We start from the raw sequence: 16,312 nt of genomic DNA on the forward strand, positions 1-16,312 counted from the left end.
CTGCACGACTGCAACAGCCTCCCGACCACCTCCCTGCCCTTCAACCCATTCTCCACCCAGCAGACAGCAGGATCCTGGTGGAAAAGTGAGCCAAGATCAGATCACTCCTCTCCTCAGAACCCTCCAAGAGCGTCCCTTCTTACTCATAGTAAAAACAAAAGTCCTCACAGTGCCCAACAATGTCAGGCATGACCCGCACGCGCACCACCACCTTTTCCCCTCACCAAAGGCTCCCCCACCGCTCACGGCCCTCCAGCCACCCTGGCCTCCTGGAGGCTCCTCGAACACGTCACATGCACAGCTACCCCAGGGCTTTTGCACTGGCTCTTCCCTCTGTCTAGGATACGCTTTACCCTAAAGTGCCACATGCTCACTCCTTCAGCTCCTTTGGGTCTTTGCTCAAATGTCACCTTTCCAAGGAAAGCCTCCATGAACACCCCATTTGAAAGTGCACACCCCCTGGCACTCCCCAGCCTCCTTTCTGGTGAACTTTTCTCCATTGAGCACTTGTCACCATCTTACAGCCATACAGGAAATGTCTGTTTGTTGTCTGTCTCCCTGAATGTAAGCTCCATGAGGACAGGGATTTTTCTCTATTGTCCACTGCTGTTGCCCTGCCCTCCGCCCCAATAACGCTGGTACACAGTGGAAACACAAATAAATACAAGTGGAATAAACACCCAGGTCTGCGGCCAGAGGGGCCGAGAGTCACACTGCGCAGGAGTAGGTGGGGAGGGGGCACTTCAGCTGAAGGGGTCCTGGGGAAAACAGCTTGGCTGCTCTGCGCCCAGGGCTATTTTTAAGCCACCCATGACGAAGCCTTTACCTGCTTTTCTGTGACATGTTAAGTAATTGGAGAGCAATGAGGACCTCACAGTTCCTCCCGCCGATAAGAGTTATCAAGGCCTCCCAGGAGCCCTGGCACGGGTCTCATCCCCTCCTCCCAGGACCCATAGTGACGGCATATTTGCTCCATGAAGTGCAGGCCTTTCCAGATGCCAACTCTCTTTCTGCCTGAGTACTGGGTTTTACAAGCCTCATGCAGCCCTTTTCCAGAGTCCCGTGTGCAAACGAGGTTACGTGGAGAAGAAATGAATTTTATTCAGGGCCTCTCAGGAGCTACACCCTTGTCCTATGAGATTTTACTCTCCACCCTGCAGTGGGTGTCAGCAGTGTGAGTGGAAAGGTGGGGAAACTGAGGCTCAGGGAAAATGAGTCACCCAAGGGTCTCAAGTAAGGGACAGAGCTGGGGTTCCCCTCCAGGATTCTGACCCAGGACTATCTCATGCTCAAGTTTATGTTCTACCCCATCTCTACAACACCAAAGGACTTGGGCTGTTTCCTTTTCCATCCTTTAAACTTGGTGTTTATTCTCCCTGGTTTGACTTTCTTCTCAGTGCACCGCCCAGGGAGGCCAATACACAGGGCAGAGATGAGGGAGGTGTAGCTGAGCCCCAGTGGGGGAAGATGTTTCTAAAGCACAGAGCCACACCTTCCTGGTGCAGGATTAAGGCTTTCCAACACTGTCCCTCTCACTCCTCCAGACTCAAGGTGCTTCTGCATCACCATCATCACCATCACCACCATCATCACCATCATCCTCATCACCATCACCACCATCACTGCCATCACCACCATTATCACCATCACCACCATTATCACCATCACCACCGTCATCACCATCACCACCACCACCACCATTACCACCATCAACCGCATCACCATCACCAACATCACCAACATCACTGCCATCACCACCATTATCACCATCACCACCATCACCATCACCACCGTCATCACCATCACCACCACCATTACCACCATCAACCTCATCACCATCACCAACATCACTGCCATCACCACCATTATCACCATCACCACCATCACCATCACCACCATCATCCTCATCACCATCACCACCATCATCACCATCACCATCGTTTACTAGGGCAGCCATAACAAAGGACCAACACCTAGGTGGCTTAAAACAACAGAAATTTATTCTCTCATGGTTCCGGAGGCTCCAAGACTGAACTCAGGGTGTCAGCAGGGCCATGCTCTCCCTGATGTCTCTAGGGAGAATCTTTCCTGGCCTCTTCCCAGACCGTGGTGGTTGCCAGCAATCCTTGGCTTATAGACACATCATTCCAATCACATGGCTGCCTTCACATTGTCTTCTCTCTGTGCACGTCTGTCTTTGTCTCCAAATTTTCCCTTTTTACAAGGACCCCAGTCACATTGGATTAGGGCCCACCCTAATGACCTTTTTGTAACTTAACACTGTAGATACCATATTTTTAAATAAGGTCATATTCTGAAGTACGAGGGGTTAGGACTTCAACACACCTCCACTGGAGGACACAACCAACCCTGGTCAGGACAGCTGACATCCCTCTTCTGTGACCACATGCCATGCACGCTCGCACTGTTCTCCATGTACCACTAGAGTTCTCACCACAACCCTGTAAGACAGAAGTCTCACTCTCTCCACTTGACAAGTAGCAAAATTGAGGCTCAGAGGGGCTCGGAACTCACCCCAGGTCAGCCACTAAAGGGCTATGTTAGGACTCAACCTAAATCCAGGATTCAAACTCTCAGCCAGTCGTCTACACCACAGAAGCTTTGTTTCTGATGATTTGACTACCCTCTGCATACCTTCTGTTTCAGCCCCAACACGATTCCCATCTACAAATGCTCAGCGCTGTTATTGCCTTCAAATGGAAAGTTTAAAATATCATCGCTGAACCCAACTTACCCCAACCTACTCCCAACTTGTTCCAGGATGGGAACACCCCACACATACACATGTTTTGTACATTAAGATTCCTTCAGAAAAATGCATGTATCCTTCACTGACTAATTTCTGCTGCCCTGCTTATGCAAACTCTAGAATTTGCAGTTGTCTATTACAGCTGAGTGGAGGGACCCCCACCTTTCTCAGGATGGTACATCCTGGACCCCAGCCACCTGCCCGGGTAGGTGGCTCCTGACTGCCCAGGAAGGTGGGGGGTGGGAGGGAATGGGAAGAGGTTGGGTGGGGCATCAGGAAGACCAGCTCCAGCTCTGACTTCCCTTTCCTCCTCCATGTGTGCTCCCCGGAGCCGCAGGCCCCACTCATTCTGGTCCTTAAAGAACAGCTTGAAAGAGTTTCTCAAATTTACCAAAAAGGAGACCATCCAATTCTCAGCTACAAGAGAACAAAGGAATAATTCATTCAGCAAACATGAATTAAGCATCTGGTCTACCGTGGGGTGGGCACTAAGGACTCACTGGGATGAGCGAGAATGCAGGGGAAAGAGAAAACCTGTGTGTGCGCGTGTGTGTGTGCGCGTGTGTGTAGGGTTGTGCGTGTGTGTGGTAGGGGTGTGGGTGTGAATTTCAGGCAAGCATTTTAATGTACTTTCTCACAGCCATCAGTCAGTAAGACAGCACCTCCCCACTTCACAGAGAAGCGTAGGTTCAGCAAATTAAGTGACTTGTCCGTGGGCACACAGCAAGGAAACTGAGAGCCAGGGCTGACCCCCAGGTCTGAGCAGCTGAAAAGTCCAGGCTGCTTTCTTCCTCGTCTTACTGCCCAGACAATGGAGCAGGGGACTGAAGCCTGCTCAGCAGAAGGGTGACCCCAGTCTGAGGTTGTAAGGACACTCCCCTGGCAGCAGCCTGGAGGATGGAGTGTGAGGAGGGCAGCGAGTCAGGAGAAGGTTAGATGGCTTTGGAGAGATCCTGAGGAAACCTGGCTTGAGGCAGGAACTGTGGGGCTGCACAGAAAAGGCTGGACTGGAGATGCTGGGGTAGGCTTCTGTGGGACTGGTTTGATTTGGAGGAGGAGCAAGAAAGAAAGGCAGTAAGTCTTGAAATAAAATGAAAAGAAATGAGCCCCAGGCAGTAAGAAAGTCTTCCCTCTTCTCAAGGATAAGACCTTCAAGGATACCAGGAAAACCACATCACAGCTCCACTTCCCGTTCTACTTTAACAGGAACAGAAGAGCTGAAGCTGTGGAAGGAGAGAAGAAAGAAGAGAGCAACAGACTTCCTTCTTCTCCACCCGTCGCTACTGAAGCCCGGTACTGAGCCTCTAGGGCTGGAAAGAACAGTAGCACCGAAGCCTGAAGAAGCTGCGGTCTTAAGAGACACAAACATGACTCAGCCTTGTAAACAAGCCAGGAAAGTCATTGCCCTCAATGGTTCTCCCTCCTCTCCCTCCTCTCCCCGATCAGTCCTCAAGCTGGCCAAACCTCCTGCCTATCTCCCCTCTCCATCTCCTGGGCCACTCGCTCCCAGCTCCTACAAGAGCATCCTGAATGGCTTCCCTCCTTCCAGTCCTGGTCCTCACCCACCGAATCCACTCAGTCCCAGGTACCCAGAACTATCTTCCTAAAGGGCAAGTGTCACATCACTCCCTGCTGTAAGCCTTCAATGGCTCCTCAACAGCCTCAAAATAAAATCCAAGCTTCAGGATGTGGCTCCCGCCTTCCTCTCCGGACTCCGTGCATCCCATCTCAAACATCAGGTTCACTGATGTTGAGTCATTTGGTTCCCAGCACAAACCACACTATTTGCACCACCCACGTCCTTGCCAAGGTGGTTCCCTACGCTTGGAATTTCCTTCTCTTCCCTTCGCTCTTTTTCTGGCTAATTCCTATTCATTATTTAAGATTCAGCTCAAGGATTACACCCCATAGAAAGTCTTTTCTGACCCTCCCTGCAGGGTGGGGCCAGGTACCGCTTCATAAGCACCTGGGGATACCTTCTGTTCCCCTGGGAACACACAAACCACACTGGCTCACAATTGGCTGTAAGGTCTGCCCCAGGTCATCAAGGATGATGCAATGTATAACACCACAGCTGGCACACAGAGGGACTCAATAAAGAACGAGAGGCAACCAATGTTATGGGTAATTAAAGAATAAAATAATGAATTACAACAGGAAGGATCAGGAAAGGCTTCACAGAGAAGGTGCATTTGAGCCATTCCTTACAGAGGTAGCTAGATCATTGGTAGGTGGAGAGGGTAGGGAAAGAGCAATTCAGGTGGAAAAAACAGTGAGACTGCAAAGCTATAAACATGTACAATTTGGTGGTAATGTTAAACAGGGTGATAAGCTTAGCACAGGATGATTGAGGGAGGGTGCAGTGGACCCAGAATCACCAAGATGTCATGTCAGGTGGCCATTCTATTGTGTATTAAGATGTTAAGATGTTTTGCAGGCTACAAGTACCAGGAAGCCAACTCAAAACAGGTAGGATGTTCAGTGTCTGGTTCCTTTCATCTTTCTGCTCAGACACTCAACATGTATTTCCTAAGCAAGGCCCCCTCATAGGCCCAAGATGGCTGCCACAGTACTGACCATCACATGCCAACACTGCTACTATGTCCAGAGCAGGAGAGGCTATTTCTTTCTAAATGTCTCCTTTTAAAATGGAGAAAAATCTTTCCCCATCCCCCCAGCAAATTTCCCTTCATATTTTATAGCCACTGTGTCACATGTCCATGTCTAAACCAATCCCTGCCAAGGGGAACAGGACCAGAGTGATTCACCCTGGGGCTGGGACCGACCTTCCTTAAAGCCTCTGGAAGGTGGACTTCTGAAGATCAACGTTCTGTCAGCAAGGCAGAAGGGGAAAAGGTGCTGGATAAGGAACCAACAGTGTCTGCTACACCTCACCACTGGCCTCCAAAGTATACCTTTAAACATAGTGTAATCTGCAAATATCCCACATCTCCACCCTTCAGCGGTTCTATTTTAGGTCTGAGGAAGTAACTGTCCTAGGAGAGGAAACTCGCTAAAGGCTATTACGGGAAGGTCTATAAACAACACAGCAGTTTGCTTTTCTAGATCAGGAGTTGGGGGGGCGGGGTATAGGAAATGGCAGAGGTGACTGCATTCCAGAGAGAAACCCCAAATGCCGTGGTATTTTAACCAAGAGTTTGCCATTCCCCTTGAACAAATGTTTTCCTTAGACCGCCAAAAAAATACGCAGCACACTCCTACCACAAAGACTGTGATCTGGCTACTCTCAGCCTTCGGTACCTTTTCCCACTCTCTCCACTTACTGAAATCCTGCCCATCCTAGAAGAGCAAATTCATAGAGCATCTCATCCCCAGACCTTCTCCGACCACCCCCACTGGACTCTCCCCAACCCCGCACACTCATGGCTATTCTTGGGTAATTTTCCTATCGATGGTTATCAGTTCAAAATTATGTTCCACATCTTTCTCTTCTAATCAGATGTAAGATATTCTAGCCTACGGACCTTGAGTTTTCATCTTTGTCTCCTGGGTGCCCAGCATAGAACAGGAATCACAGGAAAAGTCTGTGCAGTGAAGACTGTTCAAATTGAATTAATTCTTTCTTTTTCCCTCCCCTTACCGATCATGCAAATGAGAACTCTTACCCGTTTGGAACCCACTCACTTTTGTTTAGAGACAATGATGTGCCCCTCACTCAGCCACTTTCTGTACAAATTGCTTTCTTTAACACCTTAAAAAAAAAAAAACCTGCAAGCTTTTTAAAATTTACAGAAGAGGAAACTGAAGCTCCAAAAGACCAAGAGCAAGGCTACAGGCAGGATCTTCCAGGGCCACTTGAGGAATTAGGGCAGGGAATTCAAAGTCAAGTCTTCAGAGGCAATACCACATCGTGGTTAGGAGAGTGGGCACTGAACAGAGACCACCTTGATTAAAATCTTGCCACTTATGAGGTATATAACCTCGGGCAAGTTAGTCTCTGACTGTCTCAGTTTCCTCCTGTGTAAAATGGGGAGAAAAACAGCGCCTTTGTCATAGGATTATTATAAGATTAAATGACTTTATGGAGGAAAACTGTTCACAATTGTGCTTGACATGTATTAATACATAGTAAATATTAGCTATCATTGATTCCAAGTCCAATGGTTTTCCCGCTGCATCGTGACAAACGCTTACACCCACCAAATCAGCTCAGCCATGAAACAGAGATCTGGCCAAAGGATGGACCCCAGAGAGACCATGCGTTCTGCGGTCCAGAGGGGCAGTCTCAGAGTAGAGCGGATCAAAGATCCCTAAGACAATGCAAAATACAAACTCCGTCCCACAAGGGCTCCCAGCTGCAGCTCAGCCCTCATTTGTGAGGTCCTGGGGCAACTTCCAAGGGAAAGAACATCACATGAGACAGGAGGTACTCAGCCACCCTGGAGCCAAACTACTGCCCATACGCCAAAGAACCACCTGTTAGTTTGCACAAGCTTTGAGGAACTGACACACTTGCAGCTCTTCCCTGGAAAACCCAGCGCCCACAGTGGTGGAGGCGAGGCGGAGGGTGCCTCCAGAGCAAGGTGCCCCTGGAAGACACGCGGTCCTTTGGCCCTGAGGACAAGAAAGACCCCTTACCCTCGTAAGCTCTCACCTCCCACGTTCATGACCTCACTGTAAGCTGACGGGGGCAAGGGGGTCCAGGACGGAGTTATCACTCCTTGACACGTGTGAGGAAGGAAGGTTCTGAGAGGACAAGTGAGTGCTTGCAAAGGTCACATGACTAGTCAACTTGCATCTCAATTCAGCGCTCTTTTCCATTCTTATTCTGCCTTCTGCATCGGTGTTTGTCTTTCACGATGCATATAAGTCCACTCTTTTCTCCTTTTTTCCTAAACACTTACGTCTTCCCGCTCTGGGAGTTACAAAGATGAACAAGGCATTTTAAGGCCCAGCTCATACTCGGCCCCCCCCCCCAGCTCGCAGGGCGAACACACACAAGGGGGCGCTCAGTCAGTGCCAGCGGCCCTGAATCAAACCTTCTGATTGCTACTGTTCTCGTAAGCATTCAGGTTTTTCTTGAAATGGCAATCTTTACATTTTTGTAAATGTTCTTTCTTTTCCGAGTCTGAACAAGACTGAATGTATTCACTGGCTGGTTTCTTCTTGGTGCCTGCAGAACCGCAGGAGGGCTGAGACCTCTCTGCGAAGCCGGGACCCCCACGGGATCCCCGCCTCCTCTGGAAGTGGGCCTGGACTCTTCCTCCCTCCAGCACAGAGAGACGCAAGAAAGCTGTGTCTGCCGCGGGGTCTGGGCAGGGGAGAAAAAGGCTTCGGTGCAGACTTGGAAGCCCTCAGTATGGAGGCAGAGCCCAAACATACACAACCGGACTGGGGTTAAAAGTCTCGGCCCAGTAGCTCCCACAAGAACATGTCCAGGACCCAGGAAACCCTTGGAGCCTTGGCTGAGCATAAATTCGCTCTGTAAAGCCACTGTGGCCACCAAGGAGCGGTGGGGTGTGAACCACAACAACCCCCCAAATCAGAAAACACAGGAAATGGGAGAATCGGCTCCTCCGAAATGGACAAAACGGGGCAATCTGAAAGAGAATGTCTGTGTGTTTCAAACAAAGATATCAGATAAGAATAAGAAACTCTGATGAGAGAATAAAACCCCAGGATTAAAAGCCAGGATGATTTGAAAGAGAACCAAAGAGAATTTCTAGAAGTAAAATGTAGCATCATTAGAAATAAAAACTCAACAAACATGGCAACACAGTCAAGCACCAGAAGCCAACGCACTTGGCTGAGCCTCCCTGCTCAACGCCTGCCACTGCCTTGTGCTGGTCCCAAGGGGACCAGAGGAGGAGGACCCCAGAGCCCTCACCGTCCCCCCCCCCAAAATGCTCGGTCTGAAGGGGAGGCAATCATTGGAGCAAACACATTTCCACCCAGGACAGCTGTAAGAATGCTCCCATTTCTGGAGTCCTTGTGCAGGATGTTGCCCTAAATTATTTCAGGTCAGTACAGAACTTGTGAGGACAGGCGGGAAGGTGGGGTCGGCAGCAGACCCCAGACCCTTCCGGCTCCTTCTGGGCCATATTCCAATGGGATAGTGGAGTTGTTCTTTCTTTTTATTTTTCCTTCAATTTGCAAAAATCTTTTTATTTGGACATTTTAAGAATAAGAATATTACAAGGAACATGTCACCTTTACCCACGTTCATCTATTGTTAATATTTTACTCCATTTGCTTTTTCCTTCTGTTCTCACTCACATGTGATTTTTATGTATTCAGAAAATACACATAATTATTTTCTGAACCATTCGAGGGCAAGCTGTATATACCACGGTCTTTTATTGGAGCATTCCTTCTGGCGTTTCTACTCGAAAGGATAATTATTTCAACACAAAACTACAACAAAATAGGCATCCTGCATCCTGATAATGGTATCATGACACAGAATTGTCACACAGGCGGAGTTTTATAAAGGCAGAAGCCTTGCGGGAAAACTCATGATTAGCCCTGATGAGGGAAAGACAAGCCATGCCCCGAAACCACGAGCAGGCGCCGTCTTGAGTCTCTCCTTCCCGTTCTGCTCAGGCTGATGGGACGATGGGCGCCGCTGTGGTTCTCCGGAAGCCCTGCCACATCTGGGGGAAGCGCCGACCTGCACGCTTCTTTATCCCAAGTCTAACCAGACTCCACCTGGGCTCCCTCTGTTGGAAAAAGACACTGCTTGCTCACTTTTCTGTTTTTCTAACTCTGCACTTTTGCATTTCCTGACTTGGAGCGGTAGAGGAAGAGGAAACGCCAAAAATATTACAAGACCAGCTAGTCGGTGGCATTTCCAAGGGATGGGGACCAAAGGGGTTGGCAGGGGAAGCTCAGGCAGCAGGGGGCCTCGGGCTCTCTGCAGCCCGGCACGCAGGCGGCCAGCAGCGCTGATGGGGCCCCCCAAGTGCTGAAGGTCTCGGGAAGCCGTCTTAGATTCTGGCGAGTATCTGGGACAGAAGCCCATTTTCTCCAAATAACAGAGGATGTTCGAAATCTGGTCTTAATCACCCTCTCGCAGTGACAAGGCTACACATTACATTGTGGTGTGTTTCCTTTACTCTCAGAAGATGTGGTCGCCCACCACACACCACAAAGAGGACAGGACCCTCGGGTTATTTTTTCCCCTCACGATTCAGATGGATTTGTTGTGATCAAACCACACGCTCTCTCTTGATCTCTCTCGTGGCCAATGGTCTGCTATAGGAACAGGGCTGGCTGGGGCTGGGGACACTAGCTGTGGCTCACGAATAAGGTTTTAGTTGTACAAAAGGCACATGTGTTGGGGTTCACGCTGTGCTGGGAAATCAACCAGAGCCGACTTTTAAAGAGAGGACCAACCCCTCGGTCTCGACCCCTTCCTGGGAGTGGGTACGGGGTAGGTGGGCTAGGGGAGGGTATTCATGGGTTGGTGAATTTACTTTATTCATGAGGTGGGGTGAGAAAAATTAGGGTCCCTAGGTTGAAAGTGAACAGTCTGGCCTACAGTCCGAAGGATGCACAGTGCAACAAATCCTCAACTCCAACTCCTCACGCAAAGTTGGGCGTAGAGAAGAGCTTGCATGAAGGAATGAATAAAGCTCAGTGAGGGAGTGAGTATCTGGGAGGACAGTGAGGCTACAAGTAGAGACTGACTCCCACCCCTGGACCACTACCTCTGGGAGGATTTCCATGGTCTTCCCTCCCCCACTGGGCTCGGGGCCGCTCCCCAGAGCCACCAAAACATTTTCCCCTACCAGCCTGCAAAGATGTCCATGTCCCGGTTCCCAGGAACTGTGACTGCCAGGCTACATGGGTTACACGGCAATGGGGAACTAAGGCTGAAGATGGAATTAAGGTTACTAATCAGTTGACCTGAAAATAGGGAGGTCATTCCAGATTATACAGGTGGCCTGATGTAATCCAAAGGGTCCTTAAAAAGTGGAAAAGAGGGAAGAACCAGAGAGATGGCAGCATGAGAAGGACTAAGACCAACATTGCTGGCTTTGAAGATGGAGGAAAAGGTCACGAGCCAAGGAATGCAGAATTCTGGAAGCTGGACAAGGCAAGGGAACACTGCTGTCCCCTAGAGCCTTCAGAAGGAACAGAGTCCTGCCCACACCCTGATGTTAGCTCAGTGACACTTATTTGAGACTTCTGACCTCTAGCACTCTCTGTAAGAGAGTAAGTTTGCGTTGTATAAGCCATGAAGCTAGTAGTCATCTATTACAGCTGCAAGAGGAAACTAATACAACATTTGTCACTAGGATTATCCTCAGATAAGTTTTATTTAGATGCCTATCTATCACTCCCTAGTAATAATAATAATCATAGCAGCTAGCATTTGCTGAGCACTTACCACATGGCAGGGCCTGCACCAGATTTTTCATACATGTAAGATACTATAAAAAGGTTAACTTAATTGAACACTATGATGAAGACAGTATACACTGGGATCTCAGAGTGGAAGTTGGAGCTACAGGCATCTTCAAGGAGATAAAGATACAGGTATATTTAACGAGATGAGTAGGAAGTAGCCTGGGAGAGGGGAAGGGCATTCCAGGCAAGAGGAAAAATATAGCAGACCCTCAGAGAGACGAATGGCAGGACATGTCCTGGCAAGCATTTTGATGGCTTGGCTTCAGGGTGATAATTTCCACGTTCATGCTCCTAGTCCTTAGGACTCCTCTGAGGTCCTGAGTCACGTGCTCTCGTGTCTGCTTGAAATCTCCACCTGGATGCCTCGCAGACATCTCAAGCTTAGCACTGCCAATGTGGAACCGGACTCTTTAGGCACACATTCCCTCTTTAGTCTCCCCTGTCTACCCAAACAACACCCAGCTGTTCAACCCAAGAGTCATCCTTGAGTCCTTCCCCCTGCCCCACTCTCATTTAATCCAGCATCAAATTGCATCAAAGCCACCAGGTTACACTCACCTCCGTCCACCTTCACTGCTTCCACCTTGGTCTAAGCCACCCTCTTCTTTCCTGGATTACTGCAATGGCCTCCTAACTGGTCTCCCTGCTTCCACTCTTTACCCTCTGTGATCAACTCTTTCTAAAAAAGCAGTAAATTTGGGATTAGCAGATACAAACTACTATATATAAAATAGATAAACAAGGTCCTACTGTATAGCACTGGGAATTACATTCAATATCCTGTAATAAACCACAATGGAAAAGAATATGAAAAAGAACATACATATATACATATATATCTATGTATAACTGAATCCCTTTGTTGTAGCCCAGAAACTAACACAACATTGTAAGTCAACTATATTTTAATTAAAAAAAAATTTAAAGCACTAAAAAGTAATCTCCTAAAAAATGTCAATCCAATTCTACCCTTGAGTCTACACGCATCAAAGTTTCCCATTGTACCTGGAGTGGGGACTGTCCCCAGGATGGTGGGATCTGCCCCTGCCTCCCTCTAAAACCTCACCCTATGCCATTTTCCCCATTGCCCCCTTACACTCTGCCCCCCCCCCGACCTCCCTCACTCCCAGGAACCAATCAAGCTCTTTCGTGCATAGAGGATTTTGCACATTCTGACCCCTCTGCCTGGAACACCCTCTCTGCCTGGCCAGTTCCTTCTCAACTCTTCAGTGTCAGGGAGCCTTTCTCTGGTCAAACGAGGTCCACCCCAACTCCCACAGCACTTCATGTTGGTCGTCATTTTGATCCCTTGTGTGTTTCCTTGACGACAAGAAACACAACCTTTCATTTGTCTAAAGTTACTTGCCTCTTTGTTTTTGCCTAGCTCCTCCAGTGGAATGCAAGCCTCATGAGGAGGGGGCCGGGTTTGTCTTGCATCATCATTTTCATCAGTACTTGCTTGGGGAATTGCCTAATTAAAAGAGAAAGTGCGAGGCTGACACCGAAAGACGAGACTGGAAATAGAAGGCCTTGAATACAGGCCCCATTTATCTTTGCCTGACTGGCACCTCCCACAGGGGAGCCACTCAGTAAACGTGTACCAGAGAAATGAAAGAATGACTCAAATTCCAGATGCATCTGAAAAGTGCTGTCCCTTCTAGGCAAGGTTCCCAAAGGAGCTCCCTCTCCTCCTTGGGATTTCTTAGGAGGGAACATGTCTAGGGCATACAGCAAGTGCTCAATAAATGCTAGCTGTCATTGTCACTACTTGCTTATGTGGGGATCATTCATGCATCTCATAGAAAAGACTTGTTCTCCAGCCCATGCCAGATAGAGTAGCTGGGAGAGAAGTGGGAAGAAGAAACGCAGGAGAGAAAATGAGAATGGGGCAGCCAGATTCAGTCAAATACCACTGAGACCTCAGAGGGAAAAATGCAGGGACAATGCTGTTCTAGGTAATACAGATTCCCTTCCTTCCTCTAGACTTCCGCCACCTGGGTGCAGCATGGAGATGCCTGCCGGGACGTGGGTCCTCAGGAGGGGTAAGGGAGGCCCCCATTTGAATTAACACATTCATTCTGGGGCCTGCAAGGCTTCGACTGATTCTGAAAAATCTTGTTCACTGTGGCTGGTGAGGAGTGGGGAGGTAGAGAGAATTTCAGTTTCCTTCACCAAATGGCAAGCTTTCGAAAAAGTCCTTTCTCTCCAACATTATCACATACTAAAAATGAAAAGCTAGCCATCGGAGCTCTCATCAGAAGAAAAATAGATGGGCTGCCTGGCTCACCAGATACAGGAGGGTTGGAAATCAAGTCTAGAGAACATCACACGGTACATTATGTGCTAAGATACTACCCCTTTTTGGACCCTAGAGTTTCTATTTTTTACAAAAGAATGGGATAGAGAAAAGTAATTCCCTATTTAGTAAGCCACCCATTTTATATTTCAAATCCATTTGGTGGCTGAACAGTAAAGGTTAGGGAATTTTTTTTTTAACACTATCGCCAAATATGCAGCTTGAGATAACTGCGTATCTCGAAAATAGCAGCAATAACAGATAAGACAGTACAAGAGAAGGCACTAAAACCATGAAGGTTATAATGCCAAGAAGTCATATTTCCAAATGTTTCGTGGCTGACAAACCATAAACTGACATTAATGAATGGAGCACTGGACTGGGAGTCTGGAGCCTGGCCACGTGACTTTGTATAAGTCACATGACCGCTCCCGGCCTCATCTTTATCACTAAAAGGGGCTGAAACAACTGTTCCGGAAGATCTTTTTTCTTTCTAAACTGTTAAGATATGATGCTTCCTGAATCTTCTCGCTTTAAGGTGACCCTCCAATTACAAAGCGGAAAGGCCTTGGGCTGAAGTTTGATGGAGACATAAAACTGGCCTCAATACTGAATTACGTTTTAAAATCACCAAACATTACTCAGCCATCCATGCCGTCATCCCAGAATCAGTTACGCCAAGACAACCTGACCGAGTCTAGCGAGGGATGGAGGAGCGCGGGGAGGGGGGCAGTAGTTCTTGTTCTTTCTGATAAGTGCAGGTAAAGCTGGGGTCACGCTGACGACGGTCTGAGGTTGGCTCTGCATTCCCCTGCGCTGGTGGAAAAATAAATTATTAAAGGAAACCGCTTTAGGAATGCCCGAGAAGAAATCTCGGGATGTATGAAATCGCAGAATACCAGACGCCAGCGAGTTTCTTTTTTCTTTGAAACTTCATGTCGCTCTCAGAAAAAGCAGCAGGTCCCAAAATGGTACAAGTAGAAGAACACACGCCACTTCCCAGTCTTCCCGTGCACAAACCCCTAGCCCCGAGTGGGAATATTCTCCTTTCGTTTCGCTCGCTTTCAGCAAGTGGTCTGGGGCCTTCCTGCAGCGCCGAGTCCCCGCCGGGGCAGGGGGCCGCGAGGGCCGGGCTGGCCGTTCCAGGATCGGCGGGGAACTTTCCTCGGCCGCGCCAGAGAGACAATGCCGCGGCCAGCGCCCGCGCCTCCAGCCGGGGGGGGGGCGCCGCATCGCCGGGGCCGCGGCCCCTCGCCCGGAGGGCGCACGAATCCCCGGGTTGGATCCACCCGCCCCACCCCCGCGCCTCGGGGGCGCAGATCCCCCCGACCCCGGACGGCCGAGCCCCGGCCCCGCGGAGCCAGCGGCCCCGACACCCTCTCTGCGCACCCGGCACCCCGCCGCGAACAGAGCCGGGACCCGCCCAGCGCCCCAGGCCGGCGCCTCTCCGCGTGGGGCCCGGGCAGGGGGCACCGACGATCCGGGGCGACCGCGCGCGGCCCCGCCGAGCCCGTCCGGGCGCTCCGCAACTCACCGGGACCGGGCGGGCCGCTGGGCATTATTCCATCGCGGGCTCGGCGCCGGCTCCCCAGCGGCGGCGCAGATGCCGGCGCCCCGGCTCCCCTCGGCCGGCGGATCGCGGCTCTCGGAGCGGAAAGCGGGCGGCGGCCGGAGCAGCCGGCGGGACGGGAGGCGAGGGCCGGGGGCTGCCCGAGTGCAGAGTGCCCGCCCGCGGCGGCGGCGGCGGCGGCGGCGGCGGCGGGGCGAGGCGCGGGAGCCGAGCGCGGCGCAGGAAGGGGCGGGCGACCATGTGCCGAGGGGAGGAGGCCGCAGCGACGCGCGCGGCTCGGACGATCCCGCTCCGCGGCGGAGGGCGCGGGTTTCAGGAAATCCAAACACTTCGACAGGAAATCGGAATCCTGACTAAGCATTCCGGGCCCGGCGGCCGCCCCGCGCCGGGGGCTCCCGCCTCGCTTAACCCTTGGCCCGCCGGCACGCACGCGGAGCGCAGGCCGTCTCTCCCACACCGCGCTGGGGCCGCAGCGGGCCCGACGCCGGGCAGGGCACTGGCAGGCTCTCCGACATCGGACTCCCGCGTGCGAGCCGGGCGGGGGTCGGGCGTCCTCCCTCTTCGGCCCCACACCCTTCCTCGCCCAGAGTTGGGAGGGGTGGGATTTGTCCCGATAAAACCTTGGCCTTGGGAGGTGCCTTTCTAAGGCCCCCAGACACCAGGAAAGGGCCTTGGCCTCTCTCCCATCCCGCAGGGGATGAATTTGCAATCTCCTGGCCGCTTGTCTTTTTTTTCATAAATGACTTTACCTGAGCTCCCCTCTTACTGCCCCGTGTCTGCTAATTTTCTTATTTTTGCCCAGTGCCGGGAAGCAGGAACTTAGCGGGTTTCGATAGTACAGAAATGGACAGTAATACTATGGACTTTGGACTCAGACCTGGCTTGGAATCCGAACTTTGCCTTTTCTCTGTGTTACCTTGGGTAAATCACTTAACTTCTCTGAGCCTCCGTTTCCTCAAATGTGAAGTGAGGTGGTAATCATAGTTTTGATTTAGAAACCAAATGTTTATAAACAGGGACTGACACGTTGTAAATGCTCAAATTAATGAGAGCCATGCTTGTCTTTATTACCATAAGAGACATCAGAGAAAGGAGAGTTTTAACTAGTGGCGGGAGCACGGTGCACCTCTAGAGCTACTTACAAAGCCTCAGAACTTCATTTCTCTCCTTATCACCCAGTGATTATTTTTCTTTGCAGCATTTCAGAAATTGCTCTTTGCAGAGGAAAAGGTGAGTGGCTATGGCAGACCCCCCTCTGGTGAAATCTGAAACTCAGCAAACTTCACAAATTTGGTATTTTGCT

General features: G+C 50.4%; 1 protein-coding gene across 5 annotated transcripts in view; it reads right to left on the reverse strand.

Annotated features, from left to right (window-relative positions):
• Positions 1-15,513, reverse strand: part of ASAP1 (ArfGAP with SH3 domain, ankyrin repeat and PH domain 1) — a 312,023-nt gene extending 296,510 nt beyond the window's left edge. For 2 of the 5 annotated variants that reach the window (XM_074353077.1, XM_074353076.1), the window contains exon 1: positions 14,974-15,480. The gene's annotated coding sequence lies outside the window, so the exon portion shown is untranslated. Of the gene's footprint in view, positions 1-14,973 lie in introns of all 5 variants that reach the window. The other 3 variants (XM_074353079.1, XM_074353081.1, XM_074353075.1) reach the window with 3 other exon arrangements.
• Positions 15,514-16,312: the final 799 nt, after the last annotated feature.

Source organism: Camelus bactrianus, chromosome 25, assembly GCF_048773025.1.
Source record: "Camelus bactrianus isolate YW-2024 breed Bactrian camel chromosome 25, ASM4877302v1, whole genome shotgun sequence".
Classification (NCBI taxonomy): domain Eukaryota; kingdom Metazoa; phylum Chordata; class Mammalia; order Artiodactyla; family Camelidae; genus Camelus; species Camelus bactrianus.